This window comes from Periplaneta americana, chromosome 9 (genome assembly GCF_040183065.1).
Source record: "Periplaneta americana isolate PAMFEO1 chromosome 9, P.americana_PAMFEO1_priV1, whole genome shotgun sequence".
In the NCBI taxonomy this organism is placed as follows: Eukaryota; Metazoa; Arthropoda; class Insecta; order Blattodea; family Blattidae; genus Periplaneta; species Periplaneta americana.
The window spans coordinates 100,505,178-100,532,146 of NC_091125.1; the positions used below are offsets into that span (position 1 = coordinate 100,505,178).

Consider the following 26,969-nt stretch of genomic DNA (forward strand, 5'->3'; position numbering starts at 1 on the left):
GAAGTCTTCTTCCATTAAGAGTTAATTGCCGCTATGAGCTTGTGATTACAAATAGAGGCCCATTATTTTTTTACCGAACTTACTGTAGGCTATATCTTGCTCCATTTCCGGATACATTTACTCGCAAGTAGTAAACAGAAATAAAATATGTCTAATAGTATAGGGAAAATAAAAACAAAGAATATAAATTTAAATAGCTGAATGCTGATGCTCGCGTGCTTGCTGAATTTTAAGAAGCTATTCTAAGCAACTAATAATTAGTTAAAAGAACTGTGAACACCACACGAACGTTTACCTATGGTATGGAGCTGCGCTCAGCCATGAGTTCGATTCCAGCTAAGACTGATTATCTAGTTTGGTTATTCCGATGATTTCTCCAACCGTAAGGCGAATGTGAGGTAGTCTATAGCGAATTCTCAGTCTCACCTCACGAAATACCATGTTAGTTTCACCAAATACATTGACGCTAAACACAGGATATATGCAAATTTGTGTCAAATATTTTCGGGACATATTTCTAACAACAAAACATTGAAAACTTTTTACTACTGGTTCAAACCCGAATGCTCCATAAATTTGTATAATTATGCCATTCTTAATTGTTTGATATAGCTGTTAACAAAATAGTTGTTGAAGAAATTTTTTAATGCTTTTTACTAATACCAGCCATTTTTAAAGTGAACCTGACATTGCTCCAACCCCTTTATTGATCGGTTGCGATCGCTACCTTGTGACATCTGGTGGGAAACAATTTTATTGACAATCGCCGCAAGTATTTGAAAGCCAGTGTTTATTTTATTGGGTTATTTAAGACGCTATATCAACATCTGAGGTTATTTAGCGTCTGAATGAAATTAAGGTGATAATGCCGGTGAAATGAATCCAGGGTCCAGCACCGAAAGTTACCCAGCATTTGCTCGTATTGGGTTGAGGGAAAACCCCGGAAAAACCTCAACCAGGTAACTTTCCCCAACCGGGATTCGAACCCGGACCACCTGGTTTCCCTGCTAGAAGCGCTGACCGTTACTCCACAGGTGTGGACAAGTCAGTGTTAAAAATAGTCTTCGCACTATTGTTAAAATTATTTTTTGCACTCTACCGTATGACAATAAAATAATGTTTTAACACGCTTGCCTAGCATTCAAAGGTCTACTTTTAAAAACGACTGTCTAGAAAAACATGTACGGGTATTTAAGTAGGAAATCAAGCGAGAACACGATTGAAATTTTTAAGTCTGCTTTGGTACACAACCACTCTTATGGCAATACGACAAGTTGTAGCAGAATGGTAACAAAAAAAATATATGTAGTGTTTTGCGCAAGAATTTTTACTTTTCTAATACAAAACTACACTTCTACTCTCAAACTGCGGACAATCAATGCATTTAAGGAGAAGGAATTGACGTGTTCCCTTGTTGGCTACAAAAATTCAAGCGATTTCAGTAAATTGTGAAGCCTAGACTAGATGTTCAGACTCCACTGTCTCTGAATAAAAAATATATCAAATGTACAGTAGTGGCAAAAAAACCGGACCGACCCTTGTAGCTGATTTCAGAACCTTGTTCACAGTGACAGCACGATAGACTGGTAACTAAGATTTTTTTGTGGTTCGAATCCTGCCTGGGAAGGAAACTTTTTTGGTTCCTTATTCAAATTTATTCGATTTCAGCGATATTTTACTACTTAATTAACTTATTATTCCCAGAACATGAATTTTACCAGCTTATTTTCTAATGGCTTTCGAAATGGGCTACGTCAGCATTCGAAACTACAACAATTTCAATAGATTACTCGCTATCTTGTGAATGCAGGCGCTGCATGCACACTGGGTCATTTCGGGGACATTGATTATTCCGTCGGTCCGGTTTTTTTGCTACTACTGTACCTAAGCCACTCAAAATATAAATACAGAATTTAAAAGTCCGGAGACTTTGAAGGCCAGGATATTGGTTATCCTCTTCCGATCCACCTCCATCCTAACATTTCTTTAAGATATTATTGTACTTTATCGACAAAGTGATCAGCAGCCCTAGTGGAGTAATTACGCAGTCTCGAATCATGATTTTCTTCCTTAATGTGTCCCTCTTGGTCGTATCCATCATCCCAAAAAAATTTTGAAATTAAAATTTTACACAATATAATATGAAATAAAATGTAAACAGATTTCATGGAAACGCAGAAGATAATTTTGTCATTGTAGTGATATCTCCTTTCAGAGCTCTGTGAGAAGACATACTGCGCTTATGGGGCGAACTGCGTGCAGACGGCTGACGGACGTGCAGAGTGCCAGTGTCCATCGGACTGCCCGTCCACGTTCACTCCGGTGTGCGGAACCGATGGCGTCACCTATTCCAATCACTGTGTGATGAGACTCAAGTCGTGCCGTCAGGAGAAGAACACGCGCGTTCAACATGCAGGCGAATGTGGTGAGTTACTAGTAACATGTTTATACCTATAATTTCGCATATTATATAGTGAGTAACATGTCGCAGTTATTTGTCTAAGGTAAATCATAGTGCACAAATTGTAAGAAAAAAAACGTCAATATTCCGGTGAGTCACAAAGCATTATCACGTTAATTTTAGTCACTTATCAAAAGTAAACTGTATAAAATTCCAATATACATATAAGAATTTGAAGTCCATACTTAGTACAAGTAAATAATGCCAATTCACAAGTAAAATTTCTGGATTAATGGAAATATACACACTTGCGTATTTTACATCATATTTTAATGGCATTTCGTAAATTACGTATATTTAATTGTAATGTGATAATTACACTGGTCAACAGTCATTTTGCGCCAGACATAAAACCAACAAATTCTTATTAATTTCGACCTCCTGAATAAAAAAAAAAACGAGCAAAATGTTCCATCAGTTCGACTTTTTGAGATGCACAATATAATTCATTTTATATGCATTCTATTTGAAAAAATCACACTATTTCGTGTGTAACTACATTGTTTTACTAATATAACGACCCATTATGTGAAAGCAATATTAATATAAGTAGGCCACCATGTTAGAAGCACTTGTAGAAGCGGAAATTATTTTATTGTCCTTATTTGGAGGGAGGGAAACATTGTTCGCAGTATGAATTCACTTGAGTTTATCTTATTTTACTTGATGTGCATTTCTTTCACTGAGAACTTGAATGAGGTTACTGTAGTTTATATTTTGCAATAGAGCACTATGTCAAAACGACTTCTAGAAGCGGAAATTGTTTTATTGCCCTTTTCGGTTACATTTGAAGGGGGAGAAACAGATTTGCTATATGAATTGTTTTTGGCACTTAAGACATTTAGAATGGTAGGTCATCAATTTATCTACTCCATCTTCATACTCTGCTGCTCTTTTACATAAAACACTGTGTGTTAAATATATGTGGAACGTTAATGGTTAATCTCTTATATACGCCATCTTCATACCAAAAACATAAATATAAACGTTTGAAGCATGTGGTGACACATAAGCAACTCTAGTACTTCTTATTACAAACCGCATCGCCATGTGGTTACTACACCGTATTCAGTAGTTTTACTACTTATTAAACATTACTGGGTAATCCTTTATATACCCATATTCACATAACAATTGATTACAAACACCCGAAGAATGCACTGAGTCATTAGTAAATCTATTACTCTGTTACAAACTGCATTGTCATGTGATTATTATAATGTTAATAGTTAAACCTACAGTATATACAGAATGTCACGTTATTGCGCGCCTTAAACATGTGTATCGTGTTATACATTTGAAAAAATAATAATATTATGAACTACTTGTCTATACGACTAAGTTACAGAGATACGACAGAAAAAAGGTATCATTGAAAGATGCTGTTCCTAACCACATAAATACAAACTATTGGCATAGTTTGTTGTATCATAGCTGGTGTTCAAAAGACTACTATTACATTTGCTATATAGGCGTACTGGTCTCTTTAATTTTGGAAGGAGAGAGGAGAGTTCCAAAATCCAGCATATACCTCCTCAGTTGATTACCACAAATGGTCTCGGGTGCGTTGTCTTGCAGCATACACCAGACTCTTTAGATTGCAGTATAACTAAAAATCACTAGGAGTGAGATCGGGTGAGCTTGTCGGCCAAGTAATAGGTCTATTCCTCTCAATCCATCGTCCTTTAAATTTCTTCTTCTTCACTTCATTGTATAGGCAGCTATCTGCTGTTCCGCCTTCAAAGATTTTCCAGCCTTTCCTTTCTGGTAATTTCATGTCAAAAATAATATTTTGGATAATGTGCAGCGTACATATAGGTAGCAACATATGAATTTAATCGTGCTTTCCTGACTCCTGTCACTACGGTTCCCATTAGAATTCTTGTCGTTTCCCATCGTGAGAAACTCTTTAAGTAAACTCTTTAGATAATTAGTTTATTATGACATTGTTTTATGCAAATCTGGCTTTCAGGTATTAGCTTCCTGTAAAGCAGGTTTGAATAATTTCAAGGAAAAATTGTTCCGGGGCCGTATATCGATCCCGGGACCCTTTGCTGGGGCAGCTCCATCCGGAGAGCATTCGCGCGCTAAGTGAAGGGTCCCGGGATCGATACCAGGCCCCGGAACAATTTTCCTTGAAATTATGACATTGTTTATTTGTTTGCAGGTGTATAAAAAGATGCACATGTTTAAGATACGCAATATAATATTATATCTGTCTGCAGTCTGTATAATTATATCCCATTTTCATATGAAACTCTGAGATAAACATTAAAAGCCTGAGAGGAGTCATTTGTAGTATTCGTACTCTATCGTGTTTATCATATCTTGAATATTAATGGTGAATTTTATACGCAATATCCAAATCTGCATACAAAATGTGAAAAAATGTTTGAGTCTCTGCGTTGTAGTTGCTGATATCCAGTAGCCTTTTCTTACTCAATTTAGATGTCTCCCACTCCGATGATTTCCACATAGCTTGATTCACGTAGTTTACCGATAAGTGCACTTAATCAATTACGATGTGAAACTGGTGTTTCTGGAAAATGTATTAGAAAGTTTCTCCTGCAATAATTTCCTACAAGAAGAATATGTTCTTATATGAATCTTGAAAAAACCATATCGCCTAACAAATAATTGGACGGAGTTTCGAAATTATGGTTTATTTAACGACGCTTGTAACTGCCGAGTTTATAACAGCCTTACCGGTGTGCCGGAAATTTAAATCCCATCGACCTGACTCTGGATCGAACCCGCAACCTCGGCATAAAAGGCCAGCGCTATACCAACCCCGCCAACCAGGCAGACCATATCTGTTGATGGCAGGCTAATTTAACTCGGAAAAAATGAAGAATGCGATATCTGAATTTTGCTGCTATTTATAAGCAAAAATTGTTTATCGCATAAAATTAATTTATTTATTTTTCTTTGAAATATTAATTCAACTGCTGGTCTCTTATTAAAAATCGGTTAGCATTTTTTGGCATTATTTGTGCTATTTTTTGTAATAGTATGAATGTTATATGGGCGAATCCAGAAATGCATATAGAGTGTTAGTTGGGAGACCGGAGGGAAAAAGACCTTTAGGGAGGCCTAGACATAGATGGGAAGATAATATTAAAATGGATTTGAGGGAGGTGGGATATGATGATAGAGACTGGATTAATCTTGCACAGGATAGGGACCGATGACAGGCTTATGTGAGGGCGGCAATGAACCTTCGGGTTCCTTAAAAGCCATTTGTAAGTAAGTAAATGAATGTTATAATACTTCTTGAATAAAATGCTGTCCACACCTGTGGAGTAACGGTTAGCGCGTCTAGCCGCGAAACCAGGTGGCCCGGGTTCGATTCCCGGTCGGGGCAAGCTATCTGGTTGAGGTTTTCTCCTGGGTTTTCCCTCAACCCAATATGAGCAAATGCTGGGTAACTTTTGGTGTTAGACCCCGGACTCATTTCACCGGCATTATCATCTCATTCAGACGCTAAATAACTATAATGTATGCTGACGATACAACTTTTGTTATCACACATAATAATACTGCTGAGTTAGATTTTATGAAGCAAGCTGTATTTGCTGAAATAAGAAAGTGGTTTTCAATTAATGGATTTATTGTTAATGATGAAAAAACTCATGTGTGAACTCTAAGTTTGAAACAAACCCAAAATAATGTGATAAATGAATCTGTAAAGATGCTGGGTATGTATTTGGATCCTAAACTAAGGTGGAATAGCCATATCAGTTATGTATGTAAAAGAATTTCTAGAGTAATTTATCTCTTGAGAAGTATCATGTACAGAGGCCTCAAACTAGGAAGCTGCCTGGATAGGGGAAGTAGTAGAGCTAACGGAGGGGGCCCACCTAGGCTCCGATACCCAGGTATAGTCATATTATCTGAAAAGTTGACCTCTTGACAATGTATTCAAGATGTACCCTCCCTATGCAGCCTTCTCAACTGTTATTAGAACTGAGCTGTACCGTTATAATCCACAGTGCATAGCAGTAAGCGGACAGTGGTAGGGGAGTAGTGCTCTATGCGCCTGCGCGAACGAGACAGCTTGCTAGTTTGAGGCATCTGTACAAGATTCCCAAACATTATTTAAAACAAGTTTACTATGCACTATTTGAAAGTGTTATTAGATATGGATTACTTATATATGGAAATAGTTCTGACCATCCAAACATTCTGTTACTGCAGAGAAAGGCAGTTCGTATTATAACAATGTCACCACCCAGACTATCATGTAGATCTCTTTTCAAAAATGAAAAGATTATGACAGTCTACAATCTATATATTTTTTAACTTTTAAAGTATGTAAACAAGAATATTACTAATTATACAAGTATAGTAGATCTGCATCGCTATGAAACAAGAAATAATGATCAATTAAATGTACCACATGTCAGGTTGCAAAATACACAATCAAGCTATGTAATTACTGCAATAAAAATATATAATAAGATACGTACAAATATAAAGGCACTTAATGAAACACAATTTAAATTTCAGAGTAAGAGATGGATACAAAATAATCCCTTTTATAATATGAATGAATTTTTTGAAAATGATGTACCGGTAGTGTTTTAGTTAAATTTTATTATTTTTTACTCTTTTAATATTTTAAATATTGACACATTGTTTTTTATATTATCACATTGACGAGGCCTCTTGTATTCTTGTACCTTCAGGCAAATAAAGAATATGAATATGTATATAACCTGAGATGTTAATACAGCGTCGTAAAATAACCTACTAAAAATAAAATAAATTGTTTTATAAAAGAGATTTATTTCAATGGCCAATATCTCGAAACAGGTTTTTGGCGCTTGGTCTATTCCGAAACTCTGTCCAATTCTGTGGTGTTTGGGTAAAGGGAGATAAGTCATAAAAATGAATTCGGAAATAAATGAAAATTAAATTTGGAACCCTTAATAAAAATAATTTTCTACACAAATAAAACACATCAACTGCTTGTATTCTTTTATTTTTGCACACCCAATTGCATAATTTAACTTGTGTGTTCATCTGGGGAACAAAATTCCACCTGGACAAAAAAATGACTTATACCCCTTTACCCGAAGACCACAGAATTATTGCAGTTTGTGTGTTCTAGTGTTGAAAAGCAGGGTTGCCAAATAGTAAAGATGAAAAAAGTCGATATAATTTCATTCAGAAATCAGTGTTGCTGTGACATCAGAATTGTAAGAATTAAATAAAAAAAAAGTTACTTTGTCTGGGTCATACAAATGCACAGCGACTTTCCGTACTCTGTAAATTAAGAGTAGCAGTTGAGGAATAGCCACTCGATGCCATTTTTAAAAGGTAATGATGAAGCTATGAACTGAAACCTAAAGCAAATGTTTCTTGAGTTTTCAATAAGATGCACACATACCCTATAGAAAACTGACTTCTGCAGTTACAACTCGGCACCGTGTTCATTTGTCAGACATCATGATAGGGTTTTCTATCATTCTGTTTTGTTATATTACCACAGAGACTCTCCAGCCCACAGAGTACTGTGTAAGAGGACTAAAATAAGACAAATTTTATTGGTCCCCGCGTCTGTGTGTCTCAGATTAATGGTTGGCAGTAGATAGGTACCTGTCTAAGGAGGTTGTTTGTGAGAGAGGGAGCGGTCTCGCGGGAGCATGAACCGAGACACAGAGAGGGATTTATTTCTGTTCATTCTAGAGGAAAATGACTTCAGGTACGGAGAGAAAGAGAAGAAATGATCCCAAGTCCCTTTGTACAAAATGCATTGATTATAACAAAGTGGTTTCTCTTTCAGACCGCTGCTCTTTGAAAGTACACTGTCTAGATGCAAATTTATTCTTTCCCCCATCTCCGCAAAGATTAGATATGTCTGGAAACAATCCTTTTTCTCTTCTCATACAAAGATTTAAGTTAAAAGAAGATTTTCATTTTTTTTGGTTTGATAAAGCTTATCTAACTGCTGGAAATTCAGAAATTATTCACGGAAGGAAGTTACGAGCACACTATGTGGCATACATAAGAGTTGAGGTCCATGTTTAGCGCTACGTGATACCGAAGACTATGGTTATGAATCTCGTGTATGTTAAGGATTTTTTTTTCCAATGCTACCATGATGGCCTATATTGTATTAGATGAGAACGAACGTAATTCTGATCAGAAGTCCTGAGAGTACCACAATATGTCCATTCTCTCAAGTCGAGAAAGTCCGAAATATAGAATTAGCGGAAGGTATGAAACGTCCTCTCTATCGCAGAAGAAGAAAAATACTGTATAGAGTAAAACCATAAGTAATACGAAATAAGTGTTATCTCTCTTTTTATTCAGACAGATTTATTTCTTCCAACTTCTCGCATTCAAGGGCTATCAGCATGTGAAAGCATACCAAAGAAATAGTATCAATACAATTTTAAATACAACCTGAAGTAGATTTAGTATACCAGTCATCAGGTTGGAACCATTCTTGAATAATTATACTGTAAAGAAAAGCTTAAATTGAAAAAAAAAACTATTGTCAAAATTTAAATACAAGACAAAAAAACAGCTTCCTAAAATCTCTTAACGTCTGTATTTGGGTACTACCATTACCAGGCAATGCAGCATATGTATTTGACATGATTATCAGCAGACAGTGTATGCGGGATGACTTAAGGAAAAGTGAAGTTGTTTCGTATCAGAGTAATATGGCACGTGCCGCGTTGTTCGTCTTTTGTGTACCTGGCGAGTACAGCAGGGTACAGAACGAAGGAACCCCGATCCGTTCATAGTCATATTGCAACGCAATGTGTGCAGTTGTGTTATCCTGCTCAGGTATTTAGTACGCGTTGAATAGTATTGTGTTGATCCATTCATAATGTCGAAGCCAAAACGTTCAATTCGGTCAGAGATACGAAGTGCAATTAAGAAATATGGGAATGCCATTTTATGTATTAACGAAGACGTTATCATGTTTAATGTAAGTAAAATTGAACAACTCTGGCTACAGAGAAATATTGCAACAGTACATCGCAGAGGAAATGCGTTGAGATGAAATTGAGGAACCATTTACATCATCATTTATTTGTACGGGTCTAAATGAAACGTTTTGCAAAGACATGTGCAACATGATTCTCAGTGTAAATATTACTCTAAAGAAATTGAGTGATCCCCATTTTAGAGGTTTTCTTCAGAAATTCTTTCGATACAAGAACTGTTTAAGCGATAGGCGAAGACGATTCAGCTTCGACAACTTACGAGAATATATCGTCGTTTACTGCAACGCTGGTAATTCCATCAATGATAACGAGGACTGAACCATTCAAGGTATGTGTTACAGTACGTCATTTTTCTTTCTTCTGACTGTACGGAGATACAGTAGCATGTTGACGTCGTCTGTTTACGTTTAAAACCTGTTTAGCCAATGGTCTGAATGAAAGAAATGTAACATATAGTAAATGTGCACCTATATTCAACGATAAGTCATCCTGCATCCACTGTCTAATTATCAGTCATTTTAAAATTCTTGTTAACGTGTATTTTGACCGAACATAAAGTTCATTTTCTTCGGGATTCTTTATCTGGATTACTTGATTTTGTGCCACTTTGTTCATACAACGCAACAATTATTTCCGCCAAAATGTCGGCTGGTTCTTAGTGCAATTGCGTTTATACAGCGTAAACCGTAAATAATGTCATTAATTCTGGTGGTTGATTCCTTGAGAAAAGAGCAACAAAAAAGTCAAATACAAGTTTTATATATTTTGAATAATTTTCAAGAAAAACGTGCACTTTAAATACATGAATTACGAGATCTTGCAACGCTGCAACCAGCAGGCAGCACACATTAAATTGTGTTGCTCTGAACAACCCCTTCACCTGGCTTATTGAAGTTCATTGCCATTTACACTGTTTTTTGGAATAGTAAGAATAGATACACACGATATACTGTTTAATTTTTGTGTTTAAAATGTGTTACAGAACGGAGAATGAACAACGCTCATTTCACGTTAAACATAATCTTGGAAAATTCAATTTAATTTAATGTTCAGAGCACTGCCTACTGGATCATATCCTATGGCTGCTTATACTGCCTGCTCAGTCAACGATTATGGGTGTGTAGCCACTAGGTGACAGGTAGTGACTGAGTATACTGATAATGTTAATAGCTGTGGGCACTGCCTGCCACCTAGCGGCAAAATAACTTTGATTGAGCAGGCAGTTTACGCAGCTACAGGATACGATGCAGCAGGCATTGGTTCAGAGACACGCATATTTCAATAAGACACGCATGTTTCAAACTAAAGTGCAAAGATTAAGAAATATTTCTACACTCCCATTTAAGTTGTATATTCTAGAGATCGTAAACAGTAATTCCTTACAAGTATTCAACAGTAACTAGTTAAATTGTAACCTGTAAGTTTCTTACCTGCTGCTACCTGCTATATTTTAAATATTAGTATTAACGAGCACCAAGTATGCCAGTCACTTTCAACTAAATTTCTTGGCGTAATATTTGATGAACATTTTAATTGGAAATTACACTGTTCACACCTAATTCAGAAAATTAAGGTTGTCTGTTAACAAATTAGAAATTTGAGATCTTATTTGTGTCACAGAAAGTATTCAGTCCTTCTATTATGTCTAAGTAGAATCGAGATTATCATATTATGGCATATGCTTCTGGAGGTCAAGTGCAAAGATAAGTGATGATTTTATTGTTCAGACGCATATTGTAAGATGCATGGCAAGTGTTGATAATCGTACATCATGTGGGAATATTTTAAGAGTTTTAATATTTTGTACTCGACCATACCGAAATGTAGTAATTATATACCTGGTAGTAGCCCTTTAATCCACCTCATTAAAGTACACCTATTCATTAAAGTTCAGGTGTTCAGCCAATGACAAATCACCTTTGCACCATTATAAAACCGCAAGTATCGATTATTCTCGGATATGCAATCGAAAGACAATTAGCGAAAAGTCACGGAGGTTGCAAATCCAATACTGTCGCAGAAGGTTATGTTCTGTTACTATAATAATTAACGTTAATTGTAAATAATATTCATATAAATTCAATTTGTCATCTCGCTTTTCAATGTCTAATTTAATTTCAATGTTATGTCAATATTAATATTTAGTTTACTCTCTAGATTATATCAAGGTCAGTGTGGACATCTGTTCCTCGGAAAAAATCAATACTTTCGCGTCTGCGCAGATTTCACAATTTACGAGATATGTACAAGGTCACTTCCTCTCTTCAGTGACATAAGAATAAAATGAATACTTCTTAATAATTTCAAGTTAGAAATATGGTCAAGCATAAAAAGTCGTATGAAACTTGATTATAATGGTAATTAAAACGCTCATATGAAAATTATGAAACTAGCGCAAGCGAGTTTCATAAACATACTCGCGACTTAATTACTACCATTATAGGCTCGTTGCATAATGTACTATTAGCAGTTTATACTTTATATATTTTTAAGCTTGTGGAATTAATACATTCTAATAAGAACTATTTTTTATCGAAATAGTGATTTTCATTATTACAACACTCGTTTTAAAGATAATTTTAATATTCCAGCACATCGATTGACAAGTTTCAACAAAACGTATATATTCTATGGGTTAAAAATATATAATGGTTTGCCTCATAAATTAAAACTACGCACAATTTAAGATATTCTAAAAGATACATCAAAAGAATTTTAACAAATCTCTGTCCCTACAATTTAGATGAAAATATGTGTGGGTTTACATGGTGCTAATTTATTGTAATTTCATCTATTTTAATTATTGTCTTCTGTTTTAATTATTGTTTTTTCCTTTCTTTCTTTGACAAGGTCTATGGTTTTAACTTTTTTATGGACAAACAAGGAAATAAATAAATAAACAAACAAACAGGTAAAAAAGGAAAAATAAATAAATGAATTAATAAATAAATAAATAAATAGGTAAGTAAATAAATAAGTAAATAAATAAATAAACTGCAGTTTAAAGAGTGATGCATGTGACTTATCTAACGCTAAGATATAAAAGGAATTTACTAGGATAGAATCAGTTCCCACAGCAAAGAATATTAGAATGTGTTTTATTTATCTATTTATGTCGATAACAGGGCAAAGCCCCAATTACAATAGATAGTACAGATATCTCTTAAACTGCATATTACGGATAAAATTTGACTTCAAATAATCAATAATGTTATTGCTGACATAATACTACGATTACGACAAATTGCTTTAGAAATTTTTGTTGGGTAAACGGTCTTTATCACCTGTAAAACTTTCGGCACCAATACCGTTTGCATTCTGTAAAAATTTATAGGAGATTTTCATATTATAATAATTGAAGTGCTAAAGTGTATGGAAGTAATTCTACACAAACAGTTGAATTTATGTGGGGATAACTTTCATCCTGTTAATGGGAAATGACTCTCTGTAATTCTCAGTGGTATCCTAGTAACAATACATTGACTTTAATACCAGATGCACGTAAACACTGCATGCCCTAAGGGAACTGATGCAATCCTATTAAACTCTCGTAACTATTGTACGTACATCCTTCCCAAAACTTCATGCAGTTTTGCATATAGTCAGGAAAATTTTGAAAACGGAAAAGTAATGTGAAGAAGTTTTAAAGAATCTAGGAATAGAAGTTGCTACTGAAACATTCGGAGGCCAGTCCTCTAATTGTTTATTCCACATTTAATGACTAAAATTATCATAAGCATTGTTATTGTCATTATCGTCCTTACATGGCGTTCACATGGTTAAGACCACTATGAATTTTTACACGTTCGGCCAAAAAATATACGTATTTTCAGCCCAAATGGTAGGCCGGATTTGAAGAGTTTTCGTGTTCCGAAATGATGCGATATATTACTGGTTAGCGAGCTCGTGCATGGCCTTGGAATAGCAAGTGAAATTAGTTTGGAATCCCGTTTTCGCTTGTTAATTTGTTTTCCTCAACTATCAAGAAAAGTAAATTGTCTCTTACTTCTTTTATTATATTACTGTATATCAGTTTTAGGAGCTATTTCATAAAACTCTAACATATAATTTCACCTTTGTACAATACTAGTACGTATAATCCGCTAGATATAAACAGTATTATTCCGAAGAAGCTTTGCTCAACTGAAAATAAGGGCCAGAGTTTAAAATCTTACTTTTATGAACTTCAGTGAGTTATATATTCACAGGAGTACACTGTTATATTTACATAAAAATTTATGTGTAATTCACTTTATTGTCTTTCACAGAGTTGTACAGTGAGGGACATAAGAGTTTAGCAACACGAATTTTTTCTGAATCAAAGAATGCCACACTGCGCATGCTTCGAGCCGAAAGTTTTCGGTCATATTTTGACGAGATATTTGCTTCGCTTTTCTATTCAAATACCTATTACATATCTATGCTGAGAAGGAATTAATAGTACAGTCTCTCATGAACCGCGCTACAGATTTTGAATCATTTTCGGCAGCTCAACAATTATGTCCCTCACTGTACTCTTTTTTTACGTAGAACTACGCATTTGTATTCGGCACGGTAGGTCGCCAACCATTCGGTAACGATATCCAAAAGAAGCCTAATATTACATAATTTTTTTTAACAAATAAGCATAGCGAAACTTACAATATACCTCCGGAAAGACAAAGGAGTTATGTAACCGTAAACATTCGCACAAAACCGACAAACCCTGAAGCACGGTGGAACTGTTGAAGTAAAATATGCCTCGAAAACTGCTTTCAAGCGACAATTTTATGCGCACGATCTGAACGAATTTCTACGTTTTAAGTTGTGATCAGACGAGAGCGGTGAAATCGATCAAATAAATGTGAAGAAAATGATGCGTATAAATTAGACCCTTAAGTTTGAAAAAATTAGTCATGAAAATTGTTGACTTCAAAACTACTCGAAATTTAAATGTTAAGAGAATGAAAAAATGGAGACGAACACAACAGGAGAAAAGGGTATCCAAAGACGAATAGAACAATCCCAAGACTGCCTTTGCGGAGTACAAGAGACGGAAGAGAGGCGGTGCACGTGAACTCCGTGCATTCTGTTGTCAAGAGGCTAGTGTTCAGCGACTAGACCACCTTCCACCTCGATCAGAAAGCCAACCGTCAAAATGCCATTGTTTGTGGGTCAGAAAGACCATACGTCATTGTTGTGCATGTTAGAGACTAGCCAAATGTGAATGTGAATTACAATTATACCGCCCTTTATTTTTGTCAGCCAACCGTCACTAGCCGTTTCTAATAGAACAATAGAATAGGCTTATGCCTCACCTAGAGGAGGATATTCCCGACTTAATCTTTCAACAGGGAGCCGTTCTCCATTTTCACCAGGATGTTCGTCAATATCTGAATGCCACCCTTCTAAAACGTTGGGTGCCGTCCTAGAAATGATATGCCAATGATGCTGTGGCCTCCAAAGTCGCCAGATTTAACACCCTGCGGCTTTTGTATGTGGGGATTCAGCGAGAATTCGTGTACCTATCCCCATTGCCACAGCAAACGGACGAACCGCAATACTAATCTCCGACATAGGTAATTGATGTCGACGTCATCTACCGTGTCTCCAATGGCGTCCACATGGAACCCCTATTATGTTAATGTGAGACTTATTACGTAGTTTGTCTCTTAATATCATTACCTATAGAGTTATAAGTAGGGCCCTGACATTAAATCAGGTTTACTTTTGCATCATACATTTTTAATCACGCTGTATATAACTAAATCAATAATATCAGAAAAGTTCCTGCCGCACCTAATTGGTCTATATCAGTAATCAGTCACGCAGGCAGTCAGGGTTCGATTACCGTTTAGATTTAGGTATATTCATCCAAAAACCCATAATCAAACTTGTGGCGGACAAGGTCGCAGCTATATTTTTTCTGTTGTTTCTACCGTTTCCCCGCTTTAGGCATCAACATTTCGCTCGAGCTCCTTTGTGTTCTCCTATCGTCAGATGGCGATGCACGAAAGGAACTAGTCTAAGGGGAAAGTTATCTTAGACGTAGCGCTATGGCTTGCCCTCTTCTTCAGGATAACAACACAGGAAAACTTCAGGATTTACAATGTGGGGCGTTGACGTAAGAAATAACCAATTGTATTGAAGTGTCGTCGATTAATGGAATCGATTGTGGGGAAACGATCGATTGCTTGGTGTGCCATGGTAATACGTTTGGTTTAAGTTATGTGTTGTAAAGTAAGGGCGTAAATTCTGATACCGGAAGCAGATTTTGCAGTTATTTTCGGTTTCTTGTACTATTAAGAGCTAAATCACGCTGAAAAATATGACAGTAGGTTTATTCTGTACTTAAATTGGAGTCTCCAACTCCCATTATCACTTCACTCCCGTCTTCTTTGAAGCTGGATTCTTCACTTAGATGTAAACATAATAAAACCTTGGAGCTGACATAATTCAGAATTTACATCGGTATCGTTATGTCTACCTAAACGTATTGAAAATATTTGAAATAATGACGTGCTTCCAGCATATATGTTTACTTTAGTTAACACTATGTTTGCAAAGGTTTTTGTTTGTATTGAACGCATCACTTATATAAATTTATGTTTGTACGTATTGGATCAATCTCTGAGAACTGAAATTTCCTCTCCCTCCATTATCTTACTACAGTATTCCCATGCAAAGTTTGAACTAACAGTGATAGTTATGACACCTGAAGTTATGTTATTCAAATAATAACAATACTTCTCGATGTTATTCGGCAATCAAGTTGTCATGGAAACAAGATGACAATGAAAATTGGAAACAGGTTATGTAACATTATTTGTGGCTAACAAAGATAATTTCCAATTACCTGTCAAGTTTATAACTATTGTTAGTATGTCACACTTCTTTGTGAAGTAAATATAATAGCACAATCATATAGTAAATGTAAACATCTTCAATGGTTTTATCATTTTTGTCGCACTTAATACGAATCACTTCTTTCATTTCATGTTAATAAATGACACTCATTTGACAAAGATGGTACATATATTATCCGTTTTACACCTGTCAGACAATTGAGTAATTTATCAATATTAAAGTATTCTATTTTCTGAAACTAGCTATTATTCAAAAGTCATAAATGAAGATATGTATTTGACATCCCTCAGAGAGAATAAAGTTTCGTCTTCTGGTTTGGACACATGAAACATTCTTGATAATCCTAATATTAATATATTGGATGAGCAGATTGTCTGTGAAACGTGAGCGCTGTGTAGAGTCCATACGGAGCCGGAGCTAGTACTCCCGACAGGCAGGTGACAAAATTTCGCAGTTAAACTCGCGGCATAAAACACTACTTTTTTTATTTTTAAGACAAGTCAGAGCGAAATAAGCGTGTTGAGTGTACTTGCAAATATACTGTAATATTTAATACAATTCAAAATGAAATATAGGCCTGTTAAGCTTATACAAATACAGTACATAACTTAATTCAACGGTACATTAGAAACTAAGGTTTCGCTGTTTATTTTTGATGGGTTCAAGGTTTTATGACAAATTAAAATAATTGCCACTCCAATTACCACAAACAAGTATAGATCTTCCCATTCATTTCGTAACATCGGAGCCCATTTAAGTCGCAGTTGGCGCCGTCACGTTACTGCTGATGAAGTCTGAAGTCACAGTGGAGTGTATGTCACAAACCTCTACCATTGCAGCGCAGCGTGTCCTCAGCCATCTCTGATTGACCACATGGTGCCACCATGATTGGCCGCCGTCAATATTACAGCATATTGATGGCTAAAAGGTGATACCTTGTATCTGTGAATTTGCAGGAGAATAAAAATCTGTTTTAAAAATTACATTTTTTTTAATAGTCATAATTCTTATATGTCCTTCTACTTAGCAAGATTTTCTACTTGAGGACAAAATATTCGTTAACTTTTCAACTTTGTGAACATAATAAATAATGTAGGCTAGTTAATACAAATAATAATCTGGCTGTTAAGCTAAATAACGATTTTTGTAGATACGAGGCATCACTTCTTAGCCTTTAATATGCATATCCCTTATAAAAATGTTAAATTATGTAGCTTGTCTTCCACACTTGTGGAGTAACGGTTAGCGCGTCTGGCCGCAAAACCAGGTGGCCCGGGTGCGATCCCCAGTTGGGGCAAGTTACCTGGTTGAGGTTTTTCCGGAGTTTTCCCTCAACCCAATATGAGCAAATGCTAGGTAGCTTTCGGTGTTGGAACCCGGACTCATTTCATCGGCATTATCACCTTCATCTCATTCAGACGCTAAATAACCTAAGATGTTGATAAAGCGTTGTAAAATAACCTACTAAAATAAAAAATATATACATATAGCTTGTCCTTAATAGAATTCTAAACAAATTCCTTTCTTTCAAAATTCAGAAATATAATTATTGAGACAGTTCAAAACTAACATTTGTAAAATTTCATACACGCATGAGTAGGGGAGTTTATAACCTGTGAATACATCATTTTTATGTAAAAGAAAATTTCTCTTCCGTGTGAAGTGATATAGTCGGAGGGAGTAGAGTATTAACTTATAATCGCAAAGGGAAAAAAATTAAATAATTTTCTATGAAATAATTAATTAATTTAACAGTAGTCGTTCTTTACTAACTGTGTCACTTTATTCGTTGTGTCTACGTAATATGAAATTCATGAAGGATATCGTTACAGTTTTTTTGCACTAATCTAAATCGTCAACGAGTGATTTCGATTTCAAATAAAAATCCTTGCATAAGAATTCAGGTAAAATCACTGTAAACCTACAGACAGAAAGAGGTATGCTCGAAACAACTCTTCTAGTATGAGGAATATAATTAGTCTATAGAAGTAATATATTTGTTTATCGAGCGAAATACGTGGGCATCTTTCAGCACTAAATAAGCTTTTTTGTGCATCCGTGATGGAATGAGTCGCGTGCCGACTGTACTGTCAGGCTAAGTCAGTTCTACCATCCGTCACACCACTCATTCTTCTCCAGCCAACAAATACGTACCTCGCAGATCTGCATGAATCGTCATGTCACGTCACATATTGCCGAACTTGAGAAGGGGGTTGTATTCCGTTGTCTCTTATGTAGATTTAACTAACATTCACCATGGGACACGATTTATATGACACAAGTCACGAAATACAATTGGTGGTCTACAGACGGATATAATCATGGAAAAAAGAATTGTGAATAGTATTAGTTGAATGACGAGGAAAAAAATGGGAGAACCGTAGAAAAACTATCATAATCGTGACTGAAGTATATTTTCTGAACGTAAAATGTTTTATTTTCACTGGAAGAGTTAAGGCCAAAAAGTATTTTCTTCCACTCATCCACCTTTAATCAATATTAAAAGTGTACTGAAGATTCTACAGCAATAATCTTGAATTAAATTTTAACAAACATTATACGTAATATGTTTAATATGATTTATAATATATTTGTTTAATTAGATTTATTTATGAACTAATATGATTCAATTCAATGTATATGCAATATGTGAAGAATTACCTACAATTAACCTGAGTTTACTGCAACTAGAGATCAAATTCTAAATACAAAATATATCGAAATAATACGAATATGAATGTAATGCGATTTAGCCATTAGAGGTTATATATTCCATTGTCCTCGTTTGTCGAAGGTCAGTGCTCTTTTGATTTAACTCCAAAGGTGGCTTAGTGTGAAGGATGCTAAATACGTTAAGGTTTGCAAAAAATCTCGAAATATAGTTTCTCTCGAGAAACTAAAAGCAAAATAACAAAGACAGTAATTGTGGATTCTAGTGTACATAGAGATAACTTGCTGAGCCTTTTTCCTAAAGATTATCTTTTTCTTTTGGTCCTACAGAATATATCTGTTATGGTAAGAATTAATATTAGAGGAGAAAAATTCGCTCCGGCTACGGGGATCGAACCGAACACATTACTGTGGAATCCCGGCCACCAAGTCACTCAACTGAGTTCGCTGCCTGTATAATGGTACTTGACTTAATTAAAAAAAAAGTCAACATACATGCCCAACTTGGAGGCAGGCCACAAAGGGAAAAACAATGGAGGAGGAGAGTTCGATCCGGTGTTTTGGATTGGACTTCGACGTAGCTCAATGGTGAGAGCGCTTGGTACGTAGAACCAAGGACTCGGGTTCGATCCCCGGCGCCGGAGCGTATTTTTATCATCTAATATTAAGAGTCTTTTTCCATCAAAAGTGGAACATAATCAATACTAGGTCTCTACACCTTGAACTGAAACCATTCTCCTCTTAGCGTTACTCCGAACAGTATCTCATTAGCTAACTTGTTGGGTAACTCACTTCTTTATCGTAAATTGACGTTCTAGGGATTAGCTTGATAAAGAGTGGAGAGCGAAGGAATAGAAGACACATTGAAGCGCAAACACTAGGTGGAGAGCTGAAGAATTTCCATCCAATGCATGAAGTACCTGCCTGTTATTTCGACATGATTCAAAAGGGAACATTGTCCACTTGAAAGTCCCGTTTGTTCAGCGTGTGTATATACCTTGCATCGAGGTCCCAAATTATCCAATTATCAGCTCAAGTTTGTTTCAATGGGGTTCTGTAGAGACTGCAGCCATTGCTTGCTTTGGTCAAGCATGTACTGTACCCTGGAGGGTATGCAATCCTCCTGCACGAAGCGAACTAAGTGTTTGACTAACGCAGTATAAAAGTCTTGTTTTGCATATACAGCGTGTTCTAAGCATCTTTACTTAAGGAAGTATGAAAATAGTTTGATGAAATGTGAACTGGAAAATAGTTGTTTTACCTGCAGGCCTATAGAGTGCCCTGCACTCCTGTAAGTGGGGAAAGTATGAAAATAATTGTTACTTAATAAAAGTCAATGAATTAAAATTGTTGCATTTCGGAGTTCGTCTTATAATTTAAAGGGAGGGGGTAGTGATGTCTGTACTATTAAATTGTTAAAAAAATATTTCTAGGCTCTTAGTGTTCAGAGTGGAATAAAAATTTCCATGGTTATACAATAAGTCATTCCGTCTGAGGACTCAGGAGGATATACCGTAGTTCCCATCTCAACGAAAGGGGAATTGTGATTATGAATATTGCGATATTGTGATATTGTGATTGTGATAAACACGTTCATTTTAAGAATTATTCTTGCAAGCACAGAGAACATAAAAATGTGAATTACCACGGATTAAAGTGGAAAGGTGATCTATTTTTTTTCCATATCGATGAAAGACTTGTATTAGCTCTGATGATGATCATGATGATAAACACATTTATTTCAAATATCACAATAATGTCGTAGGAAATAAATAAGCTAGTTGTCACAGATTAAGTTGGCAAGGTGATCTTCCAATTTCCTTGTGAATGGAAGATTTGTTACAGTATGAGATATGTAATCTTCCTTGATGATGATGATGATTATGATTATTATTATTATTAATGTGATTACTTTTATTATTATTATTATTATTATTATTATTATTATTATTATTATTATTATTATTATAATGCGAAAGCATTCATTTTATCTTCTCTGTAAGTTCAATGGTAGTTCATTTAGTAGATTACTGGCTTACGATGACTGCGGATCCGGGTTCGAATCCCGGTGATGGAGTCGTATTTGTGGTGCACAAAGCCAAGGTTCCTGAGCGTTTGTGCTCAGGGTACTCCTGTTTCTCTTCATAATTTCATTATCATTCTCCAAGTAGGATACTCGCTTGAATTATTGACTATCATCTCAGTAGTCTTTACCAAAAATGGTGCGGCGTGATGTAGTATTATGACTAGTGTACAGATGGCATTAATCTGAGGAGGGAGGGATAGGAGACATTCTTTATAAACTCCACCTGAACCTGAAAATGTGCACACTCAATGTACAGATGTCATCACACAGCAGAGTAAAGATATCTACAAAAGCACGATTGTTCTAATTTTTTTTAAGTTATTTTCAGTGTAGGAGTGGTAATACACAATAAGCCCACTAGAGGCTACAATGCTACGTTCCCGACCACTTCACCGTACCAAAAGACGAAAAAATCCCAATGTGTAGAAAGATGTTGACGGCCATAGATGAAAATTGAAGTATATTTTTAATTCTATTGTAAGTGCTTCATTCATTCATTTAGTGTTCTGCCCAAGGGCAGGTATTTCACTGCAAACCCAGCTTTCTCCAATCTTTCCTATTTTCTGCCTTCCTTTCCGTTTCCTCATATGATCCATAATCTTAATCTCGTCTTTGATCTGATATCTTCTTCTACCCCGAACTGTTCTTCCGTTCACCATTCCTTCCAGTGCATTCTTCAGTAGGCAGTTTCTTCTCAGCCAGTAACCCAACCAATTCCTTTTCCTCTTCTTGATCAGTTTCAGTATCATTCTTTCTTCACCCACTCTTTCCAACACAGCTTAATTTCTTATTCTCTCTGTCCACTTCACACGTTCCTTTCTTCTAAATATCCATATTTCAAATGTTTCTATTCTCTTCTCTTCACTTCGTCATAGTGTCAATGTTTCTGCCCCATATAATGCCACACTCCACAGAAAGCACTTCATTAGTCTCTTCCTTAGTTCTTTTCCAGAGGTCCGCAGAAAATGCTCTTTTTTCTATTAAAAGCTTCCTTGGTCATTGCTAACCTCCTTTTAACTTCCTGGCAACAGCTCACGTTCTGCTTATAGTACATCCCAAGTATTTGAAGATTTCTACTTGCTCTACTGCCTCATTTAGAATTCGCAAGTTTATCTTCTGTATTTTCTTCCTATGACCATGCTCTTCGTCTTATTTGCATTTATCTTCATCCCATACTGCTCACAGCTGTCATTTAGCTCCAGTAGCATATACTTTAATATCATTTCCTCTTCTGCTAATAACACCATATCATCAGCAAATCTTAAGGATTTTATTCTTCACTAGCCGTACCCGTGCGCTCCGCTGCACCCTTACAAATAAATATAGAGTAATTACATAATTAAAATAGGACATTTGATCCAGGGAACATTCGTGTTTGATAGAAAGATAAATCGTTTATTATGTTACTTATTTTAAATTGTATTAAAAAATTAAAATGCGATCATTTTGATCCAGAGACCACTCATTTGGTCATAAAAATTATTTTAGGAAATACAGAAAACGAATGCCTATCAAGTTTTCTGTGCATAAGAAGCTATTTTAATCTTATCTGTTCTCGATTCACTCAGAAGTTACTGTAATAACATTATAGCATTATGTACATCTAGAGAAACTGCATTTTCCAATGGTGAATTCATAATTAATTATACAAATCGGTTAATTTAGCTTCCGATATTATTTCATACAAACACAGAAACATTCTCTGTAGGCTACCGTATGTTTCATAGCTGTCGATTGTTGTTGTCGAAGGCCCCTTATAGACGAAGTCATTTGTTTTTTTATTTCATTCCATCGCCTTAGATGGCGTTGTTATTGTAATTTTGAAACTCATTTATCTCATTAAATATCATTCCTATCAAAATTTTGCATGGAATAAAAGTTACCGAAAATTATATTTAAATAAACTTTTGTTATGTAATATTGTTCATGAAAATTAATAATAAGGGAGATATTTCGATTTATTTAATTCAAGCCCCCTTATAACCCCCCTTTTGAATAAAATATTTTGAATGCCATATAGCCTTTATTCTAAGTTACAACGAACTTGATTTATATTCCAATTTTCATATAAATCGGTTCAGCCATTATCGCGTGGAAAGGTAACAAACATCCAGACAGACACAAGCAAAAATTTCAAAAAAAGGTATTTTCGGTTTCAGGGTGGTTAATTATATATGTTAGGACCAATTATTTTTGGAAAATCGAAAATTACCAGAAAAATTTCGGCTATAGATTTATTATTAGTATAGATATCGTACAGGCGTAATCATTGACTTTGATGAAGTTAATTATGAATCCATTTATTTTATTCCCCTCTTGTTTTGCGTTGAAAAACTGACTTCTTAAGTGCTTACAAAATACACGAGACTCCATTTCTACTGTTTGCTGGCATTGCATTATGGAGGACTTGTTTACATGTGTTTACAGTTGTACATTGCTATGTTTGACGATAATACACAACAAAATTTAATGCGGGAATGAAAGCTGTGTAATTTGTTGATTAGCAGAGAGTAGGCTTTAAGGATTTGTTTGTATATAAATTTGTTCAGAACACAAACACTTCATGCTCTTATACACACAAAATCGAATACTGTATAGACAAGATAACATATTCAAAGAAGACAGGAACCTTTATTCATCATAATCGAGTGGTTACCGTAACTGAAATGCATGCATACAAACCTGGCGAAGTAATAAACTTTTTTAAATAAAATTCTTAGGAAGGGTAATGGAGCTGGGGTAGCCTATTATTCCTGAACTTCCGGCACATAAGAGAATCACATCTCTGAGTGAGGAGTCGGACATCTTCCTTGTCCACAATTCAATTCGTTATTATTGAAAGGTCACATGTCCACTTTTTTGACAAATTGAGTTGTGACCACCAATATATTCTTATTGTAGCGCACCGTTTACTGAAGAAAAGACACAAGTATGTGCACTCTACTAAGTGTTACAGTGTAAAGAAGTCTCCGTTTAGTACTGAAAGGGCACGTGTCCAAGACATGTGACCTATCAATAACAAACTCTCTTCTTCTCCTATCATTCTTTGCATAATATACAATATAAAACCCCATGATTCCATTCTTTGTTTACAACAGTTAAAAATAGTGAGTAGCTGAATCATTAGGGAAAGGAGTACCAAAAAGTTCAGAAAATATACTCTCAAATTTCACAGTATTCAATGATGGTTTTTGATGCTAAGTTCGCGGAAACATTCGTTGCATATGAATATGATTATTATACGATCGTATAGCTTATATATTGATGAAGAAATGACACACACATTCAAATGTTGCGATGTATTCTAATGACTTGAAACTACCTGAAAGTGAAGCATATTATGAAAAAGTCCCAATCTATACTAATAATAAATCTGTAGCCGAAATTTTTCTGGTAATTTTCGATTTTCCAAAAATAATTGGTCCTAACATATATAATTAACCACCCTGAAACTGAAAATCGCTTTTTTGAAATTTTTGTTTGTATGTCTGCCTGTATGTTTGTTCACGCGATAATGGCTGAACCGATTTATACGAAAATTGGAATATAAATTAAGTTCGTTGTAACTTAGGTTTCAAGCTATATGACATTCAAAATACTTTATTTAAAAGGGGGGTTATAAGGGGGCTTGAATTAAATAAATCGAAATACCTCGCTTATTATTGCTTTTTGTGAAAAATGTTACATAACAAAAGTTTCTTTGAAAATGATTCCTGATAAGTTTTATTCTTTACAAAATTTTGATAGGACTGATATTTAATGAGATAAATGAATTTTAAAATTAAAATAACGCCATCTAAGACGGTGCAATGAATTATGAACAAAAGACTTCGTCTATAAGGGGCCTTGGACAACAACAATCGAAACAGGGGCCTTGGACATTAACAATCGAAAGCTATTAAACATAGTCTACAGAGAATGTTACTGTGTTAGTATGAAGTAATATTAGAAGCTAAATTAACCGATTTGTATAATTAATAATTATTTCACCATTGGAAAGTGTAGTTTCTCTAGATGGACATAATGCTATAATCAGGGAACGGATTTATATGGACTAAAAATATATATGAAATATGTAAATATATATGTAGTTATTTTTACCAAAATATGGAATTAAATATGGATTTTTACCAAAATATGGAATTAAATATGGACTTAAAATTATAAAAAAATGACTATGTACGTTAAATATTGGTACATTTTAATCAAACTAAACAAAAAATATAATGGACGTACCTTATCTTCCAATGTAGTTTCAACAAAACACAATTTTTATTGTCTGTTACCATAACAATAGGTTACAAACATTTCTTTCAAGTGCTGAAAAGTGAATCTTCTTCTATTGTCTCTGAGGATAGATTTATACTGACTAAAAGAGCGTTCGACGTCACAAGAAGTAACTGGTACATAATTCAATTTCACAATGTCTGCTGGGGATAAGTCCAAGTTAATCTTCACTGTTGATTCACCACTCATCACAGCAACAACCTTTTGTAGTTCTTCATATCCAGGGTTTTTTGAAAGTACAGTGTCCACCTTAGCTCTTACTGCATCTGCAACTTTACCTCTACCACGATTCAGTTGTTCCACAGTACTATTTATAATTTCAAAACTTTCAGATAGTGAAAGGTGCCTATTTTGGAGACTTTTGAGCGTTTTTATGATGCATGAAAATGTATGCTGAATGTGAGCTAAGTCATTCTTCACACTTATGTCACAGGTAACTGTTTTCGCAGTATCAATTGAGACTGCATCTTCAGAGTCCAATGCAAGGAGAACATTGTTAATAGAGTCTATATGTTCGGCATAATATTCAACTGCTTCTAGCCATGTACCCCATCTAGTTAAAATTGGCTTTGGTGGCAATGGAATTTCAGGGTACATTTCTTTCAACACGTTAACTCTACTGGGAGCTTTGAGAAATACTTTTTTCACTGATGAAATCAACAAATCTACTTTAGGGAAATTGTCTCTGACCACTTCTGCCACACGATGAAATGCATGCGCCACACAAGTAAAATGAGTCAATTTAGGATATACAACAGATAATGCTTGTCCAGCTTTGACCATATAAGGGGCAGCATCGCTAATAAAGAATAACACATTATCGTACATAATACCCTTTGGCCACAGGATACCCATAGCTTCGTTGAACAGTTTAACTATAGTTTTGTTATTGCACTTTTCTAGAACATCACAATGTAAAAGAATTCGTTCAGAATATTGTTCACTTAACAAACCGATAACTACATTACCAACAAGTCTACCTTCTTTGTCGGGAGTCTCATCAATGGAAACCCAAATTGAACTATCTTTAATTTCATCTCTTATCTTCTCTATTGTCTCATCGTAGATGGATGGAGCATACGTCTTCCTAAGTGTTGACTCATTCGGGATTGTATGTTGAGTATATTTTTCAAGGAATTCCCTGAAGACCTTATTCTTTAGTTTGTAGAGAGGAATATCAGCAGAGATGAGAGAACGGCACAGGTCGATGTTAAACTCAGATCTTACATTCGATGTTGTTGGTTGTGTTAAAAACAATTGTCTCTGCTTGGAATTTAGTTGTTTGTTGGCCTGATGTTTACTAGTTGTAATGTGTTGTTGCACCAGGAACTTTTGTGTAGATGATACTGCACACTGACACAAATTACAAAATAATATTTTATTGTCAGTTGATAAACCATCTTCTTTAAATTCTGAAATGTAACTTGTTAGTTTTGATTTTAAATTGACTGAATGACGTACTTTTGGCATATTTACCGTCTTTATAGTATGATTTACAAAACTGAACCTATGTGTACTCTGACTGGCATTTAACTGTTGAGCTGCACAACTGAAGTCTGTTAAAAATTTTAAATTAAATTAATACAGTTTTGTAACTTACTTTCCCATTGTTGATAGGACTGCTAATTTTCAAATAACTCTGATGTTAAAGGGA

The 26,969-nt window shown here is 35.2% G+C and overlaps 1 long non-coding RNA gene across 1 annotated transcript in view; it reads left to right on the plus strand.

Annotated features, from left to right (window-relative positions):
• The first annotated feature begins 2,213 nt into the window (after window positions 1-2,213).
• Window positions 2,214-26,969, plus strand: part of LOC138706316 (uncharacterized) — a 29,905-nt gene continuing 5,149 nt past the window's right edge. The window contains exon 1 of the long non-coding RNA XR_011333956.1: window positions 2,214-2,425. This is a non-coding gene — a long non-coding RNA (uncharacterized lncRNA). The remainder of the gene's footprint in view (window positions 2,426-26,969) is intronic.